Source organism: Sturnira hondurensis, unplaced genomic scaffold, assembly GCF_014824575.4.
Source record: "Sturnira hondurensis isolate 20B ecotype Veracruz unplaced genomic scaffold, ASM1482457v3 Scaffold0001304, whole genome shotgun sequence".
Taxonomy (NCBI): Eukaryota; Metazoa; Chordata; class Mammalia; order Chiroptera; family Phyllostomidae; genus Sturnira; species Sturnira hondurensis.
The window spans coordinates 8,357,741-8,381,099 of record NW_028073935.1 but is presented as its reverse complement, the minus strand read 5'-3'; positions in this window follow the sequence as shown (position 1 = coordinate 8,381,099).

Below are 23,359 nucleotides of genomic sequence, written 5' to 3'. Positions count from 1 at the left end.
TCTGTGAAGACTTCCCCCAGGCTATTTTCAAGTGAGCAGTTTCTCAGGACTGATTTCCCATGGACAGTCCTCCATGTTCTAGTGAATCATTTTGTGAGCACCTTCTCTGGACAGGATTCAGGAATGCATTATTTCTGAATAGACAAATTGATGGAACAGAATAGAAGGTTTATTGAAGATCCAAGTCCATAGACATATTTTATATGATAAATATGTCTTCCTAGATCGGTTCAAAAAATGTGTATTATATAACAAATGGTGTTCACACATGAGGCAAGCAGCAGGTCACAGATAAAAGCCTGGCCCTTTCCTGAGGCAAGAGGCGGGGATGGGATGGAGGTGAAGACAAGGTCAGGACTTAAGGAAACAAGGTGTAGAAAATGACGAAGGGTAGGGCCCCACATGAGACTAGGGCTAGGACTGGAAATGAGGTAATTGGCCTGGCAAACATGGATTGAGATAAGCCAGAAACAGTGGGACTCACCATGAGGTATGTGGCTGGGTCACACTTGAGACAAGAGGTGGTATGGACACGAGAAGAGTGTTGGGGGTCAACTGATGAGTGATGGGTTGCTTAGAAATAAGGCAAGTGGCAAACCCATATGAGGTGAGTGGTGGCCTGAGAGCACTGGGCCTGGGTCCTACGTGTGAGGTAAGCAGTGTGGAGAACTTGAGGCAAGAAGTAAGGTGATGTGGACCCTAGCCCTCAGGGTCCATGTGTTGTGGATGTGACAAACAAATTCACACTGACTATGGAAGTCCTATAGAGAAAAGGGGATAGCATAGCCACTCTATGAGTGAGAGAGGCCCCAACCCCTGCCTGGACAGGCTTTCATTGCTTTTCTGGGCACATTACACCAAGGAAGGTCTTCATTTACTATGCACAGGTTCACTTTAGGTGGTTACCTTTCACAGAAAACAAAGGAGAGGATGTTGCTAATTACATCAAAACAAGAAGGATATTTGAAAATGCAAGGGGAAGAGTGGTTGAACTGGTTACACTGGTCCTTGGAAAATTTAGCATAGATTTTAGGAAGTTACTTTAAAGATATGCAGTAAATGTTTTCTGTCTCAATTCAGGGTGAGGGAGTTTTAGCAAAAAGCAAGTGTCAAAGCAGCCTAGGTACAATGCAGGGCAGATTCCCCATGGGAGAACCTATCCATGGGCTTGGGTCCTGCGTGCTGACCTCACTCCCTGCTGGTTTTCTGAATTAGGGGCTGGGCTACATTCTCCATGACGTGTGCAACAGTACCCTATAGTATGGGACAGGCTGGATGTGAAGTATGGGGCAGAGGCCAAAATAAGTAGCTGGGGCAAAAAGTGAGCACTTCCTGTGGGACCACTTTTCATGAGCATATCTTCCAGACTGAACACCAGATTTGGGAGGAAACTACTTCTAGTGCCATTTTTTGTGACCATTGTAAGGGCCAACCTCAGCTTCTCAGCAGGTGGAGCCAGGTCTAATCCAAGGTTTTTCAACAATGAACGTTCTAAGCTATTAAAAAACACAATTTTAGACTTCTGGCCAAGATAGAGGTGCAGGTAGATACACTGTGCCTCCTTGCACAACCAAAATAAGGACAGCAACAATTGAGAAACAAACAAAAAAAACCAGTACTGACAGAAAATTGAATTGTATAGAAATCCGACAACCCAGGAGTTAAAGAAGAAACATTCATCCAGACCGATAGGAGGGGCAGAGTCGGGCGGCTGAGCAGAGAGGACTCAAGGCAAAGGAGTGGCTGGCAGACCCCAGGTGCACAAGGTAGCAGCAGGCAGACCTAGCAAGGCGGCGGACTGTGGAGGGGTACAGTGCACAAGGTGCTGGCAGATCGAGCATTCCCACATTCACCTGCAGATAAACCAGGTGAAACTGGGGAATGAAACAGACTGCACAACTTAGGGTTCCAGCAAGGGGAAATAAAGCCTCAAAGCATTGATTAAAAACACCTGTGGGGGTTGAGGCACTGGGAGAGACTCCCAGCCTCACAGGAGAGTTTGTTGGAGAGACCCACAGGGTCCTAGAACATACATAAGCCCACCCACACAGGAATCAGGACCAGAAGGGCCCAGTTTGCTTGAGGGGAGTGGAGGGAAAGACTGAAATCTGGCAGAGAGCAGAGCAAGCCCCATTGTTCCTTCTCGGACCCCTCCCCCACATATGCATCACAACTCAGCAAATGGGTTGCCCCACCCTGGTGAACACCTAAGGCTCCGCCCCTTATACAAAGCAGGTATGCTGAGACCAAAAAAAAAAAAAAGGCTCAAATGACAGAACAGATCAAAGATCCAGAAATAATACAACTAAGCAACAAAGATAACCAACTTATCAGATTCATAGTTTAAAGCACTGTTGATCAGGATGCTCACAGAATTGGTTGAATTTGGTCATAAATTAGATAAAAAAATGAAGGCTACACTAAGTGAAATAAAGGAAAATGTACAGGGAACCAATAGTGATGGTGAAGAAACTGGGACTCAAAATCAATGGAGTGGACCAGAAGGAAGAAAGAAACAACCAAACAGAAAAGAATGAAGAAACAAGAATTCAAAAAAATGAGGAGAGGCTTAGGAACATCCAGGACATCTTTAAACATTCCAACATCTGAATTATAGGGGTACCAGAAGGAGAAGAGGAAGAGCAACAAGAGAAAAACTTATTTGAACAAATCATGAAGGAGAACTTCCCCAACCTGATAAAGGAAATAGACTTCCAAGAAGTATAGGAAGCTCAGAGAGTCCCAAAGAAGTTGGACCCAAGAAGGAACACACCAAGGCACATCATAATTACATTAGCCAAGATTAAAATGAAGGAGAGAATCCTAGAAGCAGCAAGAGACAAGGAGGCAGTTATCTACAAAGGAGTTCCCATCAGACTGTTAGCAGATTTCTCAAAAGAGACCTTACAGGCAAGAAGGGGCTAGAAAGAAGTATTCCAAATCATGAAAGGCAAGGACCTACATTCAAGATTGCTCTATCCAGCAAAGCTTTCATTTAGAATGGAAGGGCAGATAAAGTGCTTCTCAGATAAGATCAAGTTCAAGGAGTTCATCATCACCAAGCCCTTATTATATGAAATGTTATAGGAACTTATCTAAGAAAAGTAAGATAAAAAACATGTACAGTAAAATGACAGCAAACTCACAATTATTAACAACCCCACCTAAAACACAAACAAAAGCAACTAAGCAAACATCTACAACAGAAACAGAACCACAGAAATGGAGATCACATGGAGGGTTATCAACAGGGGAGTGGGAGGAGAAGGGGGGAAAAGGTACAGAGAATAAGTAGCATAGATGGTAGGTAGAAAATAGACAGGGGGAGGGTAAGAATATTATGGGATATAGAAGCTAAAGAACTTATAAGTATGACCCATGGACATGAACTAAAGGGGGGGAATGTGGGTGGGAGAGGGTGTACAGGGTGGAGGGAAGTGAAGGGAGAAATGGGACAACTGTAATAGCATAATCAATAAACTATATATTTTTAAAAAGACAATTTTACAAATGACAAAACAAAAACCCTGAGAGTTTGTTCCATGTCCGGAAGAGCATAGTTGTAAATGGTGATCTAGGTTCAGATAAATTCTAGATGCCTAAACTTTAGGAGGTTACTCTATTAAAACTTTCAATTACACATGAAGAATTGCAAATTAAGAAAGGAGCCATTTTGGGCTAAGCAACTAGAAGGAATACTTTCCTCTTCTGACTGACAGGAAGCCAAACCATGATGAGCAAAGTATAGGTTTCTGGTGTTGTCACAACAATCTAGATTTTATTATTTTATCAATTATCATAGTGTTTTCCTCCGGTACATTTTTGTCCAAAATGAAAATAGCTTTTCTTGTTGCATCTTACTTAAACAATACAAAAAATAAAATTAATTAAAAATTCTACCCTAAGAGGTAATGACTGCTATTGTTTTAATTATATGCCCTTATAGATACCTCTACTTGGACATCTCCTTCCTTCTACTTTCTCTGGATTTAATTTACTGTGCTGAGTTGTTGTTGTTGTTGTTGTTGTTGTTGTTATTATTATTTAAGCTGTTACAGTTACCCAATTTTTCCCATTCACCTCCCCTCCACCTAGCCTTCCCCCTAGTCCTATAGTCAATCTCCAAATCATTGTCTATGCCCATGAATCCTTCATATATGTTCTTTGACTAATCCCTTCCTCTTTCAAACAGTCCCCACCTCCCCTCTTACTGTTGTCAGTCTACTCCATGATTCTATGCCTCGTTCTATTTTGTTCATTGGTTTATTTTGTTCATTTCATTCCTCTTATAAGTGAGATCATATGGTATTTGTTTTTAATTGACTGGTTTATTTCACTTAGCCCAATAATCTCTGGTTTCATCCATGCTGTCACAAAAGGTAGGTTTCCTTCTATGTTCCCACTGCATAGTATTCAATTGTGTAAATGTACCACTGGGTTTTTTCCCCCACTCATCTACTGATGAACACTTAGGCTGTTTCCAACTCTTGGCCATTGCAAAAAGAATGGCTATGAACACACAGGACATAAACTATTTGGGATTCTTAGGGTATATTCTCAGCAGTGGAATCTCTGGGTCAAAAGGTAGTTCCATTTCTAATTTTTTGAGGAAATTCCACACTGTTTTCCACACTGGCTGCACCAGTCTGCATTCCCATGAACAGTGCACTAGGGTTCCCCTTTCTCCACATCCTCACAAGCACTTGTTTGTTGATTAATGATAGCCATTTTTGCATGTATAAAGTAATATCTCATTACGGTTTTAATTTGCATCTCTCTGATGGCTAGTGATATTGGGAACTTTTTCATACACCTATGAGCCATCTGTATGTCTTCCTTGGAGAAGTGTCTGTTCAGGTCTTTTGCCCATTTTTAATTGGATTGCCCCTCTTCCTAGTGTTGAGTCAGATGGCTTCTTTATATATTTTGGAGATCAGACCCTTGCCTAATGTATCATTCGCAAATATGTTCTCCCATACAGTTGGTTCCCTTTTCATTTTGTTGATGGTTTCTTTAATCATGTAGAAGCTTTTTAATCTGATGTAGTCCCATTTACTTTTTTCCCTTATTTCCACTGCTCTATGTAAATTGGCAAAAATATTACTGTATGAGGTATCTGAAATTTTACTGCCTATATTCTTTGCTAGGATTTTTATGATAGCACACCTTATATTTAAGTCTTTTATCTATTTTGAGTTTACTCTGGTGTATGGTGTAAGTTGGTGGTCTAGATTCAGGTCTAGATTCTTTTTTTTTTTTTTTTGGCACGTACTAGTCCAGTTTTCCCTACACAATTTATTGAAGAGACTATCCTTATTCCATTTTATCTTCATGTCCCCTTTGCCAAATATTAATTGACCATTCATTCCTAAGTCTCTATTCTGTTCCATTGATCTATGTGTCTGTTCTTATGCCACTACCAGACTATTTGATTACAGTAGCTTCCTAGTATATTTTGATATTGGGTGTTGCGATCCCTCCAACTTTGTTCTTTTTTTTCTCAAGATTGCTGAGGCCATTCTGGGTCTTTTTCGATACCATAGCAATTATTGGAGTATTTGTTCTAGATCTGTGAAATATGCCACTGGTATTTTAATAGGGATTACATTGAATCTATAGATTGCTCTGTGTACTGTGGACATTTTAATAATGCCAATTCTTTCAATCCATGAATATGGGATATGCTTCCATATAGCTTTATCTTCCTTAATGTCTGTCTTCAGTGTTCAATAGTTTTCTGAGCACAAGTCTTTTCCTCCTTGGTTAAATTTATTCTTAGGTACTTAATCTTTCTTGTCATTATAGCAAATAAGATTTCCCCCCTAGTTTCTCTTTCTGATAGTTCATGCTTGGTGTGCAAAAATGCAACTGATTTTGACTTCGTATCCTGCTATTTAGCTGAATCCACTTATTGGGTCAAGTAGTTTTTTGGTAGACTTTATAGGGTTTTCTATATTCACTATCATACTGTCTGCAAATAATGACAGTTTAACTTCCTCTTTTCCAATCTTGGTGCCCTTTATTTCTTATTCTTGTCAGATTGCTATGGTTAGAACTTCAAGTACTCTGTTGGATAAGAGTGAAGAAAGGGAACACCTTATCTTGTTCCTGATCTTAAGGGAAACACTTTAGGTTTTTGCCCATTGAGTATGTTGGCAGTAGGTTTTATGTATGTGGCCTTTATTATGTTGTGGTATGCTTCCTCTATTCCCATTTTGCTGTTTTTTATTATAAATGGGTGTTGAATTTTATTAAATGCTTTCCAGCATCTATTGATATGATCATGTGACTATTGTCCCTCTTGTTGTTTGTGTGATGTGTTACATTTATTGATTTGTGAATATTATACCATCGTTGAATCCCTGGAATAAATCCTCCTTGATCATGCTGCATGATCTTTTCAATGTATTACTGGATCCAGTTTGCTACTATTTTATTGAGGATTTTAGCATCTATATCATCACAGATATGGGCCTTCAATTTTCTTTCTTTGTTGTGTCTTTACCTGGTTTGGAATTATGATAATACTGGCCTTGTAAAAAAAAAATTGAGAGTCTTCCATCTTCTTGAATTTTTTGGAATAGTTTGAGGATAGTGTTAGTTCTTCTTGGTTTGGTAAAATTGACCCATGAAGCCATCTGGTCCAGGGTTTTTGTTTGCCAGCAGGTTTTGAATTACTGCTTAATTTGCTAGTTGTTATTGGTCTATTCAGGTTTTTTGCTTCTTCGTGATTCAGTTTTGGTATATTGTATGTTTCTAGAAATTTATCTATGTATTTCATCCAGGTTGTCAATTTATGGAATATAGTTGTCCATAGTAATTTTTTACAATCCTTTGTATTTCCATGGTATCTGTTATTACTTCTCTTCATTTCTGATTTTATTTATTTTCTGTCCTCTCCTTTTTTTTTCTTGATGAGCCTGATTAAATGTTTCATTTTTTTCTTTTCAAAGAACCACCTCTTGGATTTATGAATCCTTTGTATTGTTATTTTAGTATCTACATCACTTAATTCTGCTCTGATCTTGATTATTTCCATCTTTTTGCTCAGGTTGGGCTTTGCTGTTTTTCCTCTAGTTCTTTACACGTAGGGTTAGGTTATTTATTTGAAATGTTTCTATCTTTTTTAGGTAGACCTGTATTGCTATGAACTTCCCTCAGGACTGCCATCACTGTGTCCCATTGGCTTTGGATTTTTGCATGTCCTTTTCATTTGTTTTCAGATACTTCTTGATTTTTCCCCTAGGTGTCATTGGTAACCCATTCATTATTTAATGACATGTTATCCAGCCTCCATGTGTTTGAATGTTTTTGAATTTTTTCCTTGTGATTGGTTTCTAGTATCAAGCCTTTGTGATCTAAAAAGATATATAATATGATTTTAATTTTCTTGAATTTGTTGAGGCTTGATTTGTCTCCTATAATATGGTCTAGGCATTTGAAAAGAATGTATATTTTGCTTCTTTGGGGTGAAATGCTATGTAAATGTCAACTAAGTCCACTTCGTCAAGAGTATGTAATGCAATGCTACAATATCTTTGTTGATCTTTTGTTTGGATGATCTATTGATTGTTGACAGTGGGGTGTTAAAGTCCCTACAAAGACTGTATTGCTCTCGATCTTTCTTTTTTTTAAGAGTTTTTAAATTTTTTTTATTTATTTATCTTTAGAGGGGGAGGGAAGGAGAGAAATATCAATGTATGGTTGCCTCTCGTGAGTCCCTTCAACCCAGGCATGTGCCCTGATTGGGAATCGAACTATGATCGTGTGGTTCGCAGGCCTGCGCTCAATTCACTGAGCTACACCAGCCAGGGCCTGCTCTCGATCTCTCTTCAGTCCTCCAATGTTCACCTTGTATATTTGGGCATTCCTATACTGGGTGCATATAAGTCTACAAGGGTTGTATCCTCTTGTTGGACTCCTCCGTATAGTATTATGCAGTGGTCTTCTTTGTCTCTTGTTATAGCCTCTGTTTCAAAATCTATTTTGTCTGATATAAGTATTGCTACTCCCACTATTTTTTTTTCATGTCCACTTGCATGGAATATTTTTTCCATTCCTTCATTTTCAGCCTGTGTAGATCTTTGTTTTGGTGGGTCTCTTTCAGACAGCATATCTGTGGCTCATGTTTTCTTATTCATTCAGTTACTCTCTGTATATATATTTAAAGTATATTTTATTTATTTATCTTTAGAGGGTAAGGGAAGAAGAGAGGGAGAGAAATATCAATGTATGGTTGCCTCTTGTGCGTCCCCTGCTGAGAACTGGCCTGCAACCCCGGCTTGTGCTCTGACTGGGAATGGAACCGCAATCCTTTGGTTCACAGGCCTGTGCTCAATCCACTGAGCTACATCAGACATGGCCAGTTATCCTATATATTTTGATTAAATCATTTAATCCATTTACACTTAAGGTTATTATGGATAGGTATTTTTCATTGCCATTTCTTTCCTTTGTACCTGTTTTTCCTTCTCGCTGTCTTTTTTTCTTCACCTTCTTAAAGCAATCTGTTTCACACTTCTTGCATTGCTGGTTTGATGGAAATGTACTCTTTTAGCCTTTGTTTTCTTTTGTATTGCTTTTTTGGTCTAGGAAACTCCTTTATTCACCTACCATTTTAAATTAGAGCTTTGCTGGATAGAGTCGTCTTGGTAGCAAGTCATTGTTTACTTGGAATATTCATGTCAATCCCTTCTACTTGTAGTGTTTCAGTTGAGAAATCAGCTGACAGACCTACTGGAGATCCCTTGTATGTTACTAGCTCTTTCTCTCTTGCTTCCTTTAAGATTCTCTGTCTTTAAATTTTGCCACTTTTATTATAGTGTGTCATGGAATAGACCTCTTTAGGTTCATCTTGATTGGGACCCTCTGTGCTTCCTTACCTTGCATGACTTTCACCAAGTTAGAAAGGTTTTCTGTCATCATTTTTTCAAACGGGTTTTCTATCCCTTGATCCTTTTCTTCTCCTTCTGGTATCTCTATGATGAGAATATTATTATATTTCATGTTGTCCCAAATCTCCCTTAAACTATCCTTTTTTTTCTCATTTTGTTGCTCTGACTGGGTGTTTTTGCTACTTTGTCTTCCAACTTGCTGATTATATTTCCTGCTCCATCTAGCCTGTTTTTAATTTCTTCTACTGTATTCTTCATTTCAGGTACTACACTGCATTTCCTCCTTGTTCTTACTCATAGTTTTTATGTCCATTTTCATAGTGATGTAGTTCCCACTAAGTTCCTTATAGCTCCCGTAAAATTCCTTATAGTTCTCAGTAAGTTTCTTGAACATCCCTATAACCATTACTTTGAACTCTGTGTCTGATAAATTTCATTTAGCTCTTTCCCTGAGGATTCCTCTTCATGTTTTTATTGTTTTTTCTTTTCCCCCCATTATAGGTGACTTTTTCTGTTTGTTTCTGTGTATTAGATTGATCTGCTTTGACTCCCTGTCTCCATGTGGTGGCCTTCTGTGGTAGGAGTCCTTGCAACTCATTGGTGCAGTCTCCTTGATCTACTGAGCTGCATTCTCTAGGCATGCCTTTGTGCAGTGTTTGTGGGCTCTTCCATTATATTTGGGTTTTGATTGTTGGCTCATTTATTGGTGGTTATCTTCTCTGGCTGGCTGACTGAAAGTTTCAATCCACACCATATCTTATATGCTGTTGTATAGGTGCTGAGAGAAAAAAAACAACAACAACACAGAAAACAAAACCCACACAGGCAAGAATACACCCCAACAATAACAGCAATATCAACAACAATGAGCAAAGATTAATAAAGGTGGAAAGAGACTATTATAAGAAAGCAAAAAAGACTATATACAATGACTAAAGGAAATAAAAATGATTTTGAGACAGTAGAGGGAGGAGAAATAAGAGTAGGGAATAGCCTTCCAGTAAGGATAGAGGCATAGATAGATGCACTTCACTTCCTAGTGCAACCACAAGAAAAATTACAATGAACCTCAAAACAAAAAACACTGAGCACTGCCAGAAAATCAAACTGTATGGAAACTCAACAACCAAGGACTTAAAGAAACCGTATTCATCCAGAGGGGTAGGAGGGGCAGAGTTGTGGATACGGGCAGAGAAGACACAGTGTAGTGTGAAGAAGAGGCTGTGTTGGCAGTGATAGAGGCAGTCCCACATGACGCAGACACCGGCCCGCAGTGTACATGGCATTATGGATAAGATATGAGACAAATTCACATGGACTACTGAGTCCTGTGAAGGAAAAGCGATGGCACGGCTACTCTCTCAAGGGGAGAGTGTCCCAGAGTGGCCTAGCTACTCTCTCAAGAGGAGAGCGCATTGACCCTTGCCCAGACAGGCTTTTATTGGGTTTCAATTTGCACAGGAATACAGGAAAAGTTCATTAATCATTGTCAGGCAGTAAGGATCAAACAATAGATAGCATACAAAGAACTATGAGGGCTTATTCTCAGTCAGGGTCTACAAAACTTTGGGAAACAAACTCATTTCCTGCTCAGACCCCTATCATTTAATTGAAAGCATTCTTAGCAAAGCAGGCTCACATGATTTTACATATCCTTTCTTAGGCCTTATTGCCCAGGAAACCTGCCCTTTCCAGCACAGGGCTGCACCGCCCTCTGTCATTGTTTCAGGCTTAAGTCTGGCAGTGGAAGTAAGGCAGCCAAGAGATTAGGAGACTTCTCTCAGACAGGATAAGGACTGAGGCTATGTCAAAACGTAGGGGTGAGGGTCCATCACCCCCTTTTGCTATAGCCCCCCAAGTCCTTCTCTGGGACCTCCCCATGTTCATGCCTGTCTTAGGTCATTCCCCCCTTGGGGAATCTTACCCATCATTGGCTAACCAATCAAGCATTGGTGGCCAATTATGGATGAAGTAAAAGAAGCAGAAGCAATGCTCCTGTCAGTGAGATAAGCTTTGTCTCCTTAGTGGTTTATGGTCCGAAGGTTGCTCACTTAGCCTTCGAGTGGGGAGGTTACAGCTCCTGAAACCACACAGGGCGGTTCCCAACAAGGGTAGATAAATTACTTCCCAGATAAGGTCAAATTAAAGGAGCTCATCATCACCAAGCCCTTTTTACATGAAATGTTAAAGGGACTTATCTAGGAAAAAAAGAAGATGAAAACTATGAACAGTAAAATGACAACCAACTCACAACTATCAACTAAATCTAAAAGACAAAAACAAAATCAAACTAAGCAAACAACCAGAACAGAAAAAGGTTCATAGATATGGAGATCATTTGGAAAGTTATCAGCTGGGAGCAGAAAGTGGGAGGATGGGGTAAAATGTGGTGGGATTAAGAAGCATAATTAGCAGGTACAAAATAGACAGGGGGATGTTAAGAATAGTATAGGAAATGGAGAAGCCAAAGAACTTATATGCATGACCCATAGACACAAACTAAGGGGAAGATTGCTAGGAGTTACTAGTTGGAAGGGGCAGAGGATGAAAAAGTGGGACAACTGTAATAGCATAACCAGTAAAATATACTCTAAAAGTGAGTAGAAAATAGAGTCAAGAGAAAAAATAAAATTTAAAACATAAAAAAGAGGGAAAATGAAGAAAAGAGGAGAGTGAAATATGGGGTCTGAAATTTAAAAAGTAAACAAATAGGAAGAAAATTGATGAAAAACAACAGTGATGTCAACAACAAATGAGTAAAGATTAATGAAGGTGGAAAAGTTTAAGAATACTATAAGAGCCCTGGCTGGTATAGCTCAGTGGATTGAGCATGGGCCTGTGAACCAAAGGGTTGCTGAATCCATCCCCAGTCAGGGCACAGGCTTGAACTATGGGCCAGGTCCCCAGTAGGGGGCATGTGAGAGGCAACCACACATTGATGTTTCTCTCCCCCTCTTTCTCCTTCCCTTCCCCTTTCTAAAAATAAATAAATAAATAAATATTTAAATAAAAAGAATATTATAAGAAAAGATTATAAGATGGTTAAAGGAAAGAAAAATTATTTGCAATAATAGAGGGAGGAGATATAACAGGTGTAAGGAATAGAAACAAGGCAAAGAGAAAATAAAGTTGTAAATGAAAATAAGGTGAATGAACTGAAACAGAGAACAGGCTGACAGTGACCAGGGGGAGAGGGGAGGGAATTTATGAGAAATAGGGGAGGGATTTAAAGGAACATATATAAACGATACATGGACAACAACAGAGAAGGGTGGAAATGGGATGGAGGGGGGAGCACGGGAGGTGGGATGGGATGGGAGTAATAGAAAACTGTACTTGAAAAATAATTAAATAAAAAAAATGGAAAAAATTATTAAATAAAGCTATTTTATGGCTATAAATAAATAAATAAATAAGAAAATAAGGTGAATGAAAGCAAAATAGAGTAAACGGGAAGAGTAAAATATGAGATTTGAAATAAAAAATTGTGAAAATAGGAACAAAATTTATGAAAAAGAAAAAAAGGTTAAAAGATATTCAAAAGAAAAATAACTCAAATAATGAAAAAGAACAAGGTGGAATGAGGAGAGAGTCAGCCGAGTTTAGTGCTTGCCTGCTAGCTTCTCCTCCTGAATATGTCTCTGGTAACGTCAGATGTCCCCATCTAGCTCTGGGCAGCCTGTTCGAGGTTACAAGTCATCCTCAGTCTGTGGCCGTCTCCTTCAGGCTTGGCTGCATCCTGGGTGGACCTTGCTGTTCTGCATTGCTGGCTTTTTATCAGCACAAGGTCCAGTGGTGGGTCATCTAATGTCCAAAACCACTGTAGTTACCATCTCCACCTACGTCTAATCTACCTGCTGTTAGTCTTAGCCTTGCTGCTGACATGTTTCTGAGAGGGCTTCTGGTGCAATTGGGAGAATGGGGCCTCTGGGAAGTTCAGACTTCAGGGAAGATGTGTGTGTTCCCCTGCCCCTGAACCACACATCTCAATCCGTCCCAGATTATTTCTAGTAATGTATAGCTCTGACGAGTTAGCTCTCCATTTCATGTGAGGGGTCAATCTGTGTAAAAGGGTCAACTCTTTCTTGCTTGGCTCTGATGGTAGCTCTTTATAAGAGCCAAGGCTGAGTGGGGCCCAGAATATCCCTTGTTGTGCCAATTTCTGATCTCTCTGCCTAGCTGGTTTCAGTGGAATAGGTCCTGGGGAACCAGCATGGCTTGGTGGGCTGAGGAAAGTTCAGACATGTCTTTGCAATTTCTCTCTTTTCCTTGAGGAAATGCACCCAGCAGGGGAATCTTGAGCCTAGTAGTACTGTTCTGCAGTTTCCACTTTGGATGTGGTATCTGTGATCCTACAGGAGGGGATGGGCACGCCTTTCCCTTTCCAGAGGTTTGTACTCTGATGAGGTTGGGCAATGTCTGCTTGGCTGCAAAGAATCTCAGGTGCCCACTTGCTCACTGTCCAGACCTCTCTATTCTTGCATCCCCTGGCTTGCTTGCTAGCCAAGCTGGGCAGGGGCAGGAGAATAGCAAAACCCTCATTATGCAACTTTCTCATCTCCCTGCCCAATTGGATTCACTGGGATCTTACCTGGAGATCTAGCATGGCTTGGTGCGGATGAGAAAAGTTCAGAAAGGGTCAAAAAACAATTTTCCCATTCTGCAAGATTCCTTTCTATGATCACATCTGCAGCAGCTGATTGGCTCCTGCTAGAGAGTGGGTCACCTCTCACAGATTTGAGACTGGGGAAACTGGTTTTCTCCACCCATTTGCTCAGCAAGATCTCTGTCCTGGCCTCCTCCCTGTGTTGTGCCAAACTCTGATCTGTCTGACCAGCTGGCCTCAGTGGGAAACAACCCATAGATCCAGTGTGGCTTGGTGCAGTTGAGAGTTTCAGAATGGGTCCAAGAGAAATAATTTTTCCATTCTGCTAGATTTCTTTCTGTAACTGTACTTTCAACTTGGCCTCTTTGCTGGCAGAGCAGCTGTGTGTGGGGTCCCTCCCCAGCCATATTTCAGTTTTGTTTTGTTTTTTAACTGTTTACATGGTACCCACACCACAGTACTGAATCATTCATTGCCTGGTTCTCCATGTATAGCATCTTCCCCAAAAGCAAAATGTTTCTCAGGGTCACAGATGGCTGCAGCCTGCAAGTGTCTCTGACAAAGCCAGGTTTGGCAACCTGCTTATTTTAGCAGTCTGAGCACCTATGTGTAACTCTCCATATTGGTGCTACCAATACGGATGTTCTGCTTGCCGAGTGTGTAGCCTGGGTCTCCCAGATTCCATAGACACTCCCAAGTCACTACTAATTAGAACTGAGAATCCCTGTGTGAGACTGGGACTGCCCTACTCCGAGAGAGGGAGGAAATTTAAAGCTGCAATTTCTGTCTGTTCCCTGTACTGCTGCAGATGCCACACACAGGGTATTTCCCCTTCAACTTATAAAATCCAGATGGTACAAAGCACCTTCTGTACTCCTTGGCTTCAAAACTTCATTATGAGCTAAGATTCTGTTGATTGTTTGGATTGTCAGAAAATCAGCCAAAAACCTCAACTTCTACCTACTTGGCCACCATCTTCTCCCCACTATGATGGGTTTTTAATATGAATGCAGAATATGAGAATTTTCAGAATTTTTCTAATATGTGCATTTATTACTACTTTTTCCCATAGGTGTTTTTATGCAGTACTTTCATTATCATTAAGGTCAAATGATTTTGTAACTTCAATTGAGATATCTAGGGTTATTTAGAAGTGTATCTTGTAACTTCTAAATATAAGAACTTTCTAGTTACCCTTTGTTAGTGATTTCTAGGTAAATTGCAATGAGAGCAAGAAACATACTTTATATAATTTAATTATTTTGAAGTTTGTTAAAAGTTGCCTTATAATACAGTACGGTCACTTTTAAAAATGCGTCAAGTGTGCTTCTCTGTTGCCATCTCATGTGCATCTTGGAAATTCAGCAGAAAAAGTTCTTGAGTATAGTGGATCATCTGTGAATGTGGAATCCAATTTGCTGCTCATATTATTGAGGTTTTTATATCCTGATTTTTTGTGGGGGTGTCTATTGGGTGTAAAAGAGGTGTGCTCTACCCCTGAATGAGGTGTGTTAAATCTATCATGAGTATAAATTTGTCTTTTTCTTTGTAACCCTTTTTTACATAATTTATGTTATTAAGTCCATATGAATTTGGAACTTCCTAGTAAATTGAATTTATTGATATGATGTACTCTTCATTTCTAGTAATGTCTTTGCCGTCAAGTCTACTGTATGTTATTGTATATCGTATTTTCATTTGGTTTATGTTTGCATAATACAGGGTGGGGCAAAAGTAGGTTTAGAGTTCTTCATATGAAAAACAACACAATAGTTAATAAATAATAATATAAAAATAAACTTTGTTTCTCCTTGTGGGGTCATACTGGACATGGCCCATCCTCCTTCCACAAAAGAGTGCTGGTCAGATGGCTGCTGGCCAGAAGGAGTGTGTATTCTTTTGGGAATGGATTGTAACTCCCTCCTTTTGGGAGAGGCTCCTTGTCCTATGACTGCTTCCTGACCTCTTCTTTTTGTGTGCACACACTGTGGTAATGTAGTTTAGAGTCACAAATGGGACACATGCCTCCTATGTCTGGCACTCCTTAAAACAAGTTTCAGACTCAGGGGTGCAGTCCTCCATGATCAACCTGCTGCCACCACTGGTGCTACCAGTAATGTCAGTAGTAAAGGCTATGCCTGCTCCACCAAGTCCTACTTGTAGGTTTTGTTGTTGTTGTTGTTGTTGTTTTTTGCTTATCTGAACAACTAGTCAAGATCCCTGGGCTCTAACCTCCTGCATTAACACACTCATACAACTGTAAACCTACTTTTGTCCCAACCTGTATTTTTCCCCTTCAATTACTTTAAATCTCTTTTTACCTCATATTTTAGGTAATTCAGATTTTTTTCCAATTTCAGGTTTGTCTTTTTATTCTCAGAACTAAGCTACAGAACCACCATTATTCAGAACTGCCTGAAAATTAAGCTGAACGGAAGTCCTACAACTACAGAAGTAAAGAAGAAACTACATTAAGACTGGCAGAAGGAGCAGAGATGCACAACAGGCTAGTCCCAGACCTACATGTGATGGATAAAAATCAGGAGGAATGAATATCTTAGCTTCAGAGGTTCCCCTGTAATGGGGTGTAGGCTTAATGGGGTGTAGACTTAAAAGGGTGTAGGCTGAGAGGTCCCAGGGACCCCCACAAGCCTTGCCTGGGGACTGGGAAAAGCAGCAGCACAGGGATTTATAATTATTTCACATATCAATAACAGCAGGCTAGCTTCATACCCAGGGTAAAGCCAGGAAGATATGCATGACTTTGACCCATGATGTAGCTGGGAGGCAGCTCCCACATTATAGCACCTGTGCAAAAGATTGAAGATGGTTGGCTCCATGACATGGGGCCACGCCTGCCCAGACTAACTATGGCCAAGAAAGGCAGAGAATAGGGAGTGTTAGGAGGTGTTGCCAACTATGAGAGGAATCAGAAATGGGGTTATGGAGGAAGATCCACGCAAGAATTTAAACTCGGGTGGGGCAGCAATACTGGGACTTAACCATGTGGTTTTGAGAGCAGAGAGGGGGCTCCCTTGACCACATGGCATAGGAAGCAGGAGAGCAAGAGTAGCAGCCATGTGGAGCTCTCTCTTAGTGGTTTGAAAGAATGCAGGGCTCTCACCAGCCCACCATGAGGATGAAATTTTTGTTTTGCTTTGAAGTATATTTTATTGATTATGCCATACAGTTTTCCCATTTTGGGGTCCCCTTTATTCCCCTCCATCCTTCACCTGCCTCCCACCAGCACACCCCCTGCCCTTAGTTTCATGTACATGGGTCGTACATAAAAGTTCTCTGGCTTCTCCATTTCCTATACTATTCTTAACCTCCCCCTATTTACTTTGTACCTACCATTTATGCTTCTTATTCACTGTACCTTTTTCCCTATTCTTCCCCATCCCTGCTGATAACCCTCCATATGATCTCAATTTCTGGGATTCTGTTCTGGTTTCAGTTTGCTTAATTTAGTTTGTTTTTGTTTTCTTTTTAGGTTCAGTTGTTGATAGTTGTGAGTTTGTTGTCATTTTACTGTTTGTAGTTTTTATTGTCTTCTTTTCCTTAGATAAGTCCCTTTAACACTCATAAAATAAGGGCTTAGTGATGATGAACTCCTTTAACTTGACCTTATCTGGGAAGCACTTTATCTGCCCTCCCATTCTAAATGATAGCTTTGCTGGGTAGAGTAATGTTGCATGTAAGTCCTTGCCTATCATGACTTTAAATACTTTAGCCTCTTCTTACCTGTAATGTTTCTTTTGAGAAATCGGCTGATAGTCTTTGGGTAACTCCTTTGTAGGCAACTCTCTCCTTTCCTTTTATTGCTTTTAAGATTCTCCCCTTATCTTTAACCTTGGGTAATGTAATTATCATGTGCCTTAGTGTGTGCTTTCTTGGGTCCAACTTCTTTGAGACTTCTCTGAGCTTCCCGGACTTCCCGAAAGTCTATTTCCTTTGCCAGACTGGGGAAATTCTCCTTCCTTATTTTTTTCAAATAAATTTTCAATTTCTTGCTCTTCCTCTTCTCTTTCTGGCACCCCTATGATTCGAGTGTTGGAACTTTTAAGGTTGTCCCAGAGATTCCTAAGCCTCTCCCCATTTTTGTGAATTCTTGTTTCTTCATTCTCTTCTGGTTAAATGTTTATTTCTCCCTTCTGCTCCAAATTGTTGATTTCAGTCCCAGTTTCCTTCCCTTCACTGTTGGTCCCCTGTATATTTTGCTTTATTTCATTTTTTATAGTCTTCACTTTTTTCTCTATTTTGCGATCACACTCAACCATTTCTGTGAGCATCCAGACTACCAGTATCTTGACTTTTACATCTGATAGGTTGTCTATCTCTTTGTCTCTTAATTCTATTTTTGGAGTTTTAATGTGTTCTTTTATTTGGGACATACTTCTTTTTCTTGGGGTACCTGTTACATTGTAGGGGGTAGAGCCTTGGGTTTTCACCAGGGTGGTGCAAACTGTGTTGCTGCATTGTGGCCCTATATGTGGGGGAGGGGTCAGAGAGGAAACAATGCTGCTTTCTCAGCTCTTGGGAAGCTTTCAGTCACTTTCCCAGCTATCCACAAGCAAACTGGGCCTTTCTGGTGCTGATTTCCAGGTAGGTCAGTTTGCATACATTCTAAGACCCTGTGGGACTCTCCAACGAATACTCCTATGAGGCTGGGAGTTTCTCCCACCACTGCAATCCCCACAGATGTTTTCAATCAGAGGTTTTGAGACTTTTTCCTGTGCTGGAACCCTGGTTTGCTCAGTCTGTCTTGCTCCCCTGTTGTTTCTTCCAGTTTATCTGCACACAAATGTGGGACCATCAGCCACCATCTTGCCCACCCAGTCCTCTAGCTTCCACCTTGCCATGTGTCCTCTCTGCTTGGTTGCCTATCTCAGCCTCTTCTACCAGTCTGGATGAATGTTTCTTTAACTCTTGGTTGTGAGACTTCCATACAGTTCAATTTTCTGACAGTTCTGGTAGATTTTTGTTTTTAAATTTGTTGTTGTCCTTCTTTTGGTTGTCCGAGGAGGCAAAGTGTACCTACCCACACCTCCATCTTGGCCAGAAATGGGGGATGTGGTTTTGGATTAAGAATGGGACTGTAGCTGAGCTACCGGCTTCTATGTCTTTTCCTGAAATATAGTACCCCTGACTGGCCTGGTTTGGCAAGGTGAGGCAGGACTGTGTGTGTCTGTGCATGTATCTTCATTTCTAAATGGAGTGGAATTTAACAGTGACATTCCACCATTACTCTAAACTTGTGTCACTTTTGAATAAATAGTTCCTTTCCTTTTTACCAAACTCTGGTATTGAGAGCTATAGTTCCCAGCACAGCAGTGGTGGGCAAAGGTGAACCATAGTAAAAAAAAAAAATGTGGGTGAGGGGGATTCTTTCTCTAACATCCCCAGAGAAGCAAAGGGTCCCAGCCCCACACCAGACCCCCCACTCAGCCCAGACAGAATTCCAATGCTAAAAAGAGAAGTCCCCATAACTCCTGGCTATAAAAACCAGAGGAGATTGAGGGTGAGTGAGACAAAGACTTCTTGAGTCCCATGCAATTCCTCTTAAAGGACTCACACATGAACTTATTTGAGCTTACTTCCCACGTCCCCAGCTCCAAGCTCCATCTTGGGGGCAGCAGCTTGAAAGGCACCAGAGACATTCAGGGAGAAACTGAATTGTCTGGCATCAAGGCAAGAGCAGGAGGGGCAGCTTTCTCCCAGAGAGAAGTGCTTCCATAGACCATCGTTCCTTTGGTGAGCCCTCCCCAGACAGAGCCACTGAGCCATCAGGCCAGAGCAATATCTGAGAGTCCATCCAGGCTCACACTGTTTGCTCACCCTGGTGCTTCCCTGTAGCCCTACCCTTCCCAAAAGGGCAGATAAAGAGATTCCCCAACAAGAAAAAGCTAAAAGAGTTCATCACCACCACACCAGTATTATATGAAATATTAAAGGGTCTTTAAGAAAAACTAAAAATATGAACAATAAAATGGCAATAAATACATATCTATCAACAATTGAATCTAAAAAAAAATAAATAAACAGAACAGAAACAATCATAGATGCAGAGAATGGTTCAATGGGGGAATGAGTGACCAAGGTGAAGGGATTAAAAAGTACCAATTTGTTGTTACAGAATAGTCATGGCAATGTATAATGCATCATAGGGAATACAATCAATAAGAGTCTAATAACTGGAGTTTCAGGCAAGATGGAGGTGTAGGTAGAAACCCTTCACTTCCTCACACAACCAAAAAGGAGGATATAACAACCAATCTAAAATCAATAGACAACCAAAAGCACCAGGAAATCAGACTACATGGAACTCTGACAACCAAGGAATTAAAGGAAAAATCAACTAGAATAGTCGGACCATTAAGGCGACAGACTTTGGGGGTCAGGGCTGGCGGCTGAGCTCAGCAGACTGTGAGGGAGGGGCTGACTTAAGGGGAAAACTGAGACTCAGAGCTGACTGTGGACTATAGCTGGGGTTGACTATAGACTATAGACTATAGACTATAGACTATAGACTATAGACTCTCCCAGTCTCACATGAGAGTTTGATTTTAAATGAACAATCATTTAGAATGGAGAGGCAGCAAGACTGGAAACTCCAGTCTCACATGAGAGTTTGTTGAAAAGTGCACTGGAGATGAGGAGGTGAACCACACCATTCCCTCTCTGACCCCTCCTCCACAGGCAGCACCAAAGTGCAGCAAGAAGGTTTGCCCTTCCCTGGTGAATACCTAAGGCCCCGCCACCTTACAACTTATCAGCGGCACTAAGACAAAGAAATATGGCCCAAATGAAACAACAGAGCAAAGCCTCAGAAAGAGAACTAAGCAAGATTGTCAACCTATCTGATGAAGAATTTAAATCCCTGGTAATCAAAATGCTCACAGAATTGACTGAGCTTAGTCGAAAATTTTAAAAAAAACAAATTAAGGATACATAAAGCGAAATAAAGCAAAACATTCAGGGAACCAACAGTGACGGCAAGGAAACCTAGAGTCAAGGCAACAATTTGGAACAAAAGGAAGAAATTAACATTCAACCAGAACAGAATGAAGAAACAAGAATTCAAAAAAGTAAAGAAAGCTTTACCAACCTCTGGAATAACCTGAAACATTCCAATATCCAAATTATAAGGTGCCAGAAGAAGAACAACAACAGCAAGAAATTGAAAACTTATTTGAACAAATAATGAAGGAGAACTTCCCCAATCTGGCAAAGGAAATAGACTTCCAGGAAGTCTGTGAAACCCAGAGAGTCCCAAAGAAGTTGGACCCAGAGAAGAACACACCAAGGCACATCATTAAGTTACCCAAGATTAAAGACAAAGAGAGAATCCTAAGAGAAGCCAGGGGAAAGGAGAGAGTTACTTACAAAGGAGTGCCCATAAGACTATCAGCTGATTTCTCAAAAGAAACCTTGCAGACAAGAAGGGGCTGGAAAAACTTACATACGACATTACTCTATCCAGCAAAGCTATCATTTAGAATGGAAGGGCAGATAAAGTACTTCCCAGATAAGGTCAAGTTAAAGGAGTTCATCATCACCAAGCCATCATTATGTGGAATGTTAAGGGAGTTATCTAAGAAAAAGAAGATAAAAAATATGAACAGTAAAATGAAAACAAACTCACAACTATCAACAAATGAACCTAAAAGAAAAGAAAAACAATGAAAACAAAAACTAAGCCAACAACCAGAACAGGAACAGAATCAGAGAAATGGACATCACACAGAGAGATTTCAGTGGGGAGGGGGAAGGGAGGAATAGGGGGGGAAAGGTACAGGGAAGAAGAAGCATAATTAGTAGGCATGAAATAGACAGGGAGAGATTAAAAAAATTGTATACTAAACAGAGGACTCAAAGAACTTATATGTACAACAACCCATCAACATGAACTAAGGCGGGGGGAATGCTGGAAGGTTAGGATGGCAGGGCGGAGTGGGGATAAAGAAGGAAAAATTGGGAAAACTGTAATAGGATAATCAATAAAAATACTTAGAAAATAATAGTCTAGTAACTATGTATGGTATCAGATGGATGTGAGATTTATTGGGATGATTACTTATTAACATATAAAGTCTAATCACTGGGGTTTACAACTAAAACTAATATAGTAATGTAAGTCAACTGTAATTGAAAATAAAAAAATGGTTAAAAAATAAAAATTAAAAAATAATACAAGAATCAGTTTGAAAGATCTTCCATTGATCAACTCTAGTACAATTCAAACATCAAAATAAATAACATTAATAAGCAAACACAACCCTTGTAATAAGAATCCATGAATCCATAATTTTAGAATAAATAAATAAGGGAAAGGTAAGTTTTTTTCTTATAGTATAATGCCCAATAAGTGTAGGAAGAATGATGGAGTTAGAAACTCCCATAGAAGTAATCAGTGTTCCAATGTCATTGGGTGCTAAAACTGGTGAGTGAAAGTTTAATGAAATGCAGGATATTTACATAGTTTCAAAGCATCTCACTTTCGCCAAGATGGAGGCATACGTGGAAACACTGCCTCCTTGCACAACCAAGTTTAAAGACAACAAAGTTTTAGTAAACAAAAATGCAGTTAAAACACAGAAAATTGAACTATACGGAAGTCTGACAACAACAAACCATTCAACCAGAGGGGTAAGAGGGGTGGAGCCAGAAGTGGAGCACGGTTGGGCAGGAAAGATCTCCTGACCCAGGCGCCCAAGCAACCGTGGATGGATCCCAGGTGTGGGGTGGCAACAAGTGGAAAACTTATTTGAACAAATAATAAAGGAGAACTTCCCCAATCTAGCAAAGGAAATAGACTTCCAGGAAATCCAGGAAGCTCAGAGAGTCCCAAAGAAGTTGAACCCAAGAAGGAACACACAAAGGCACATCATCATTACATTAGCCAAGATGAAAATGAAGGAGAGAATCCTAGAAGCAGCAAGAGATAAAGGGACAGTCACCTACAAAGGAGTTCCCATCAGACTGTCAGTGGATTTCTCAAAAGAGACCTTACAGGCAAGAAGGGGTTGGAAAGAAGTATTCCAAGTCATGAAATCCAAAGACCTACAGCCAAGATTGCTCTATCCAGCAAAGCTTTCATTTAGAATGGAAGGGCAGATAAAGTGCTTCTCAGATAAGATCAAATTCAAGTTCATCATCACCAAGCCCTTATTATATGAAATGTTAAAGGAACTTATAAAAGAAAAAGAAGATAAAAAATATGAACAGTGAAAGGACAGCAAACTCACAGTTATTAACAACCACATCTAAAACAAAAGCAAACTAAGAGGACAGCTAGATCAGGAGTGGAACCATAGAAATGAAGATCACATGGAGGGTTAGGAACAGGGGATTCAGAGGAGGAGAAGAGGGGATAAGGTACAGAAAATAAGTAGCATAGATGGTAGGTAGAAAATAGATAGGGGGGAGGGCAAGAATAGTGGGGGAAATATAGAATCTAAAGAACTTGAGACACGTGGTCATAAACTAAAGGGGGAGAATGGTGGGGGAGGGAGTGTGCAGGGTGGAGGAGAATGAAGGTGGGGAATAGAACGACTGTAATGGCATAATCAATAAAATATATATTTTTTAAAAACCATCTCCCTCAAATACTCATCAATTGCAAAGGGAAAAAATAGTAAGTTTCCAAACGGTCAAAGTTAACATCACCAGCAATGACACAGATCAACATCATATGATTCACAATATGACACACATGGCTTTATTGATATTCCTTGCAAAACTTCACAACCTACAAACTCAAATTCAAGGAGATCTTACAAAATTAATAGGCTACAATCTTCAAAAATGTCAAGGTCACAAAAGATAAAAAGTGCCATCATCACCTCTGTTTCCTCCC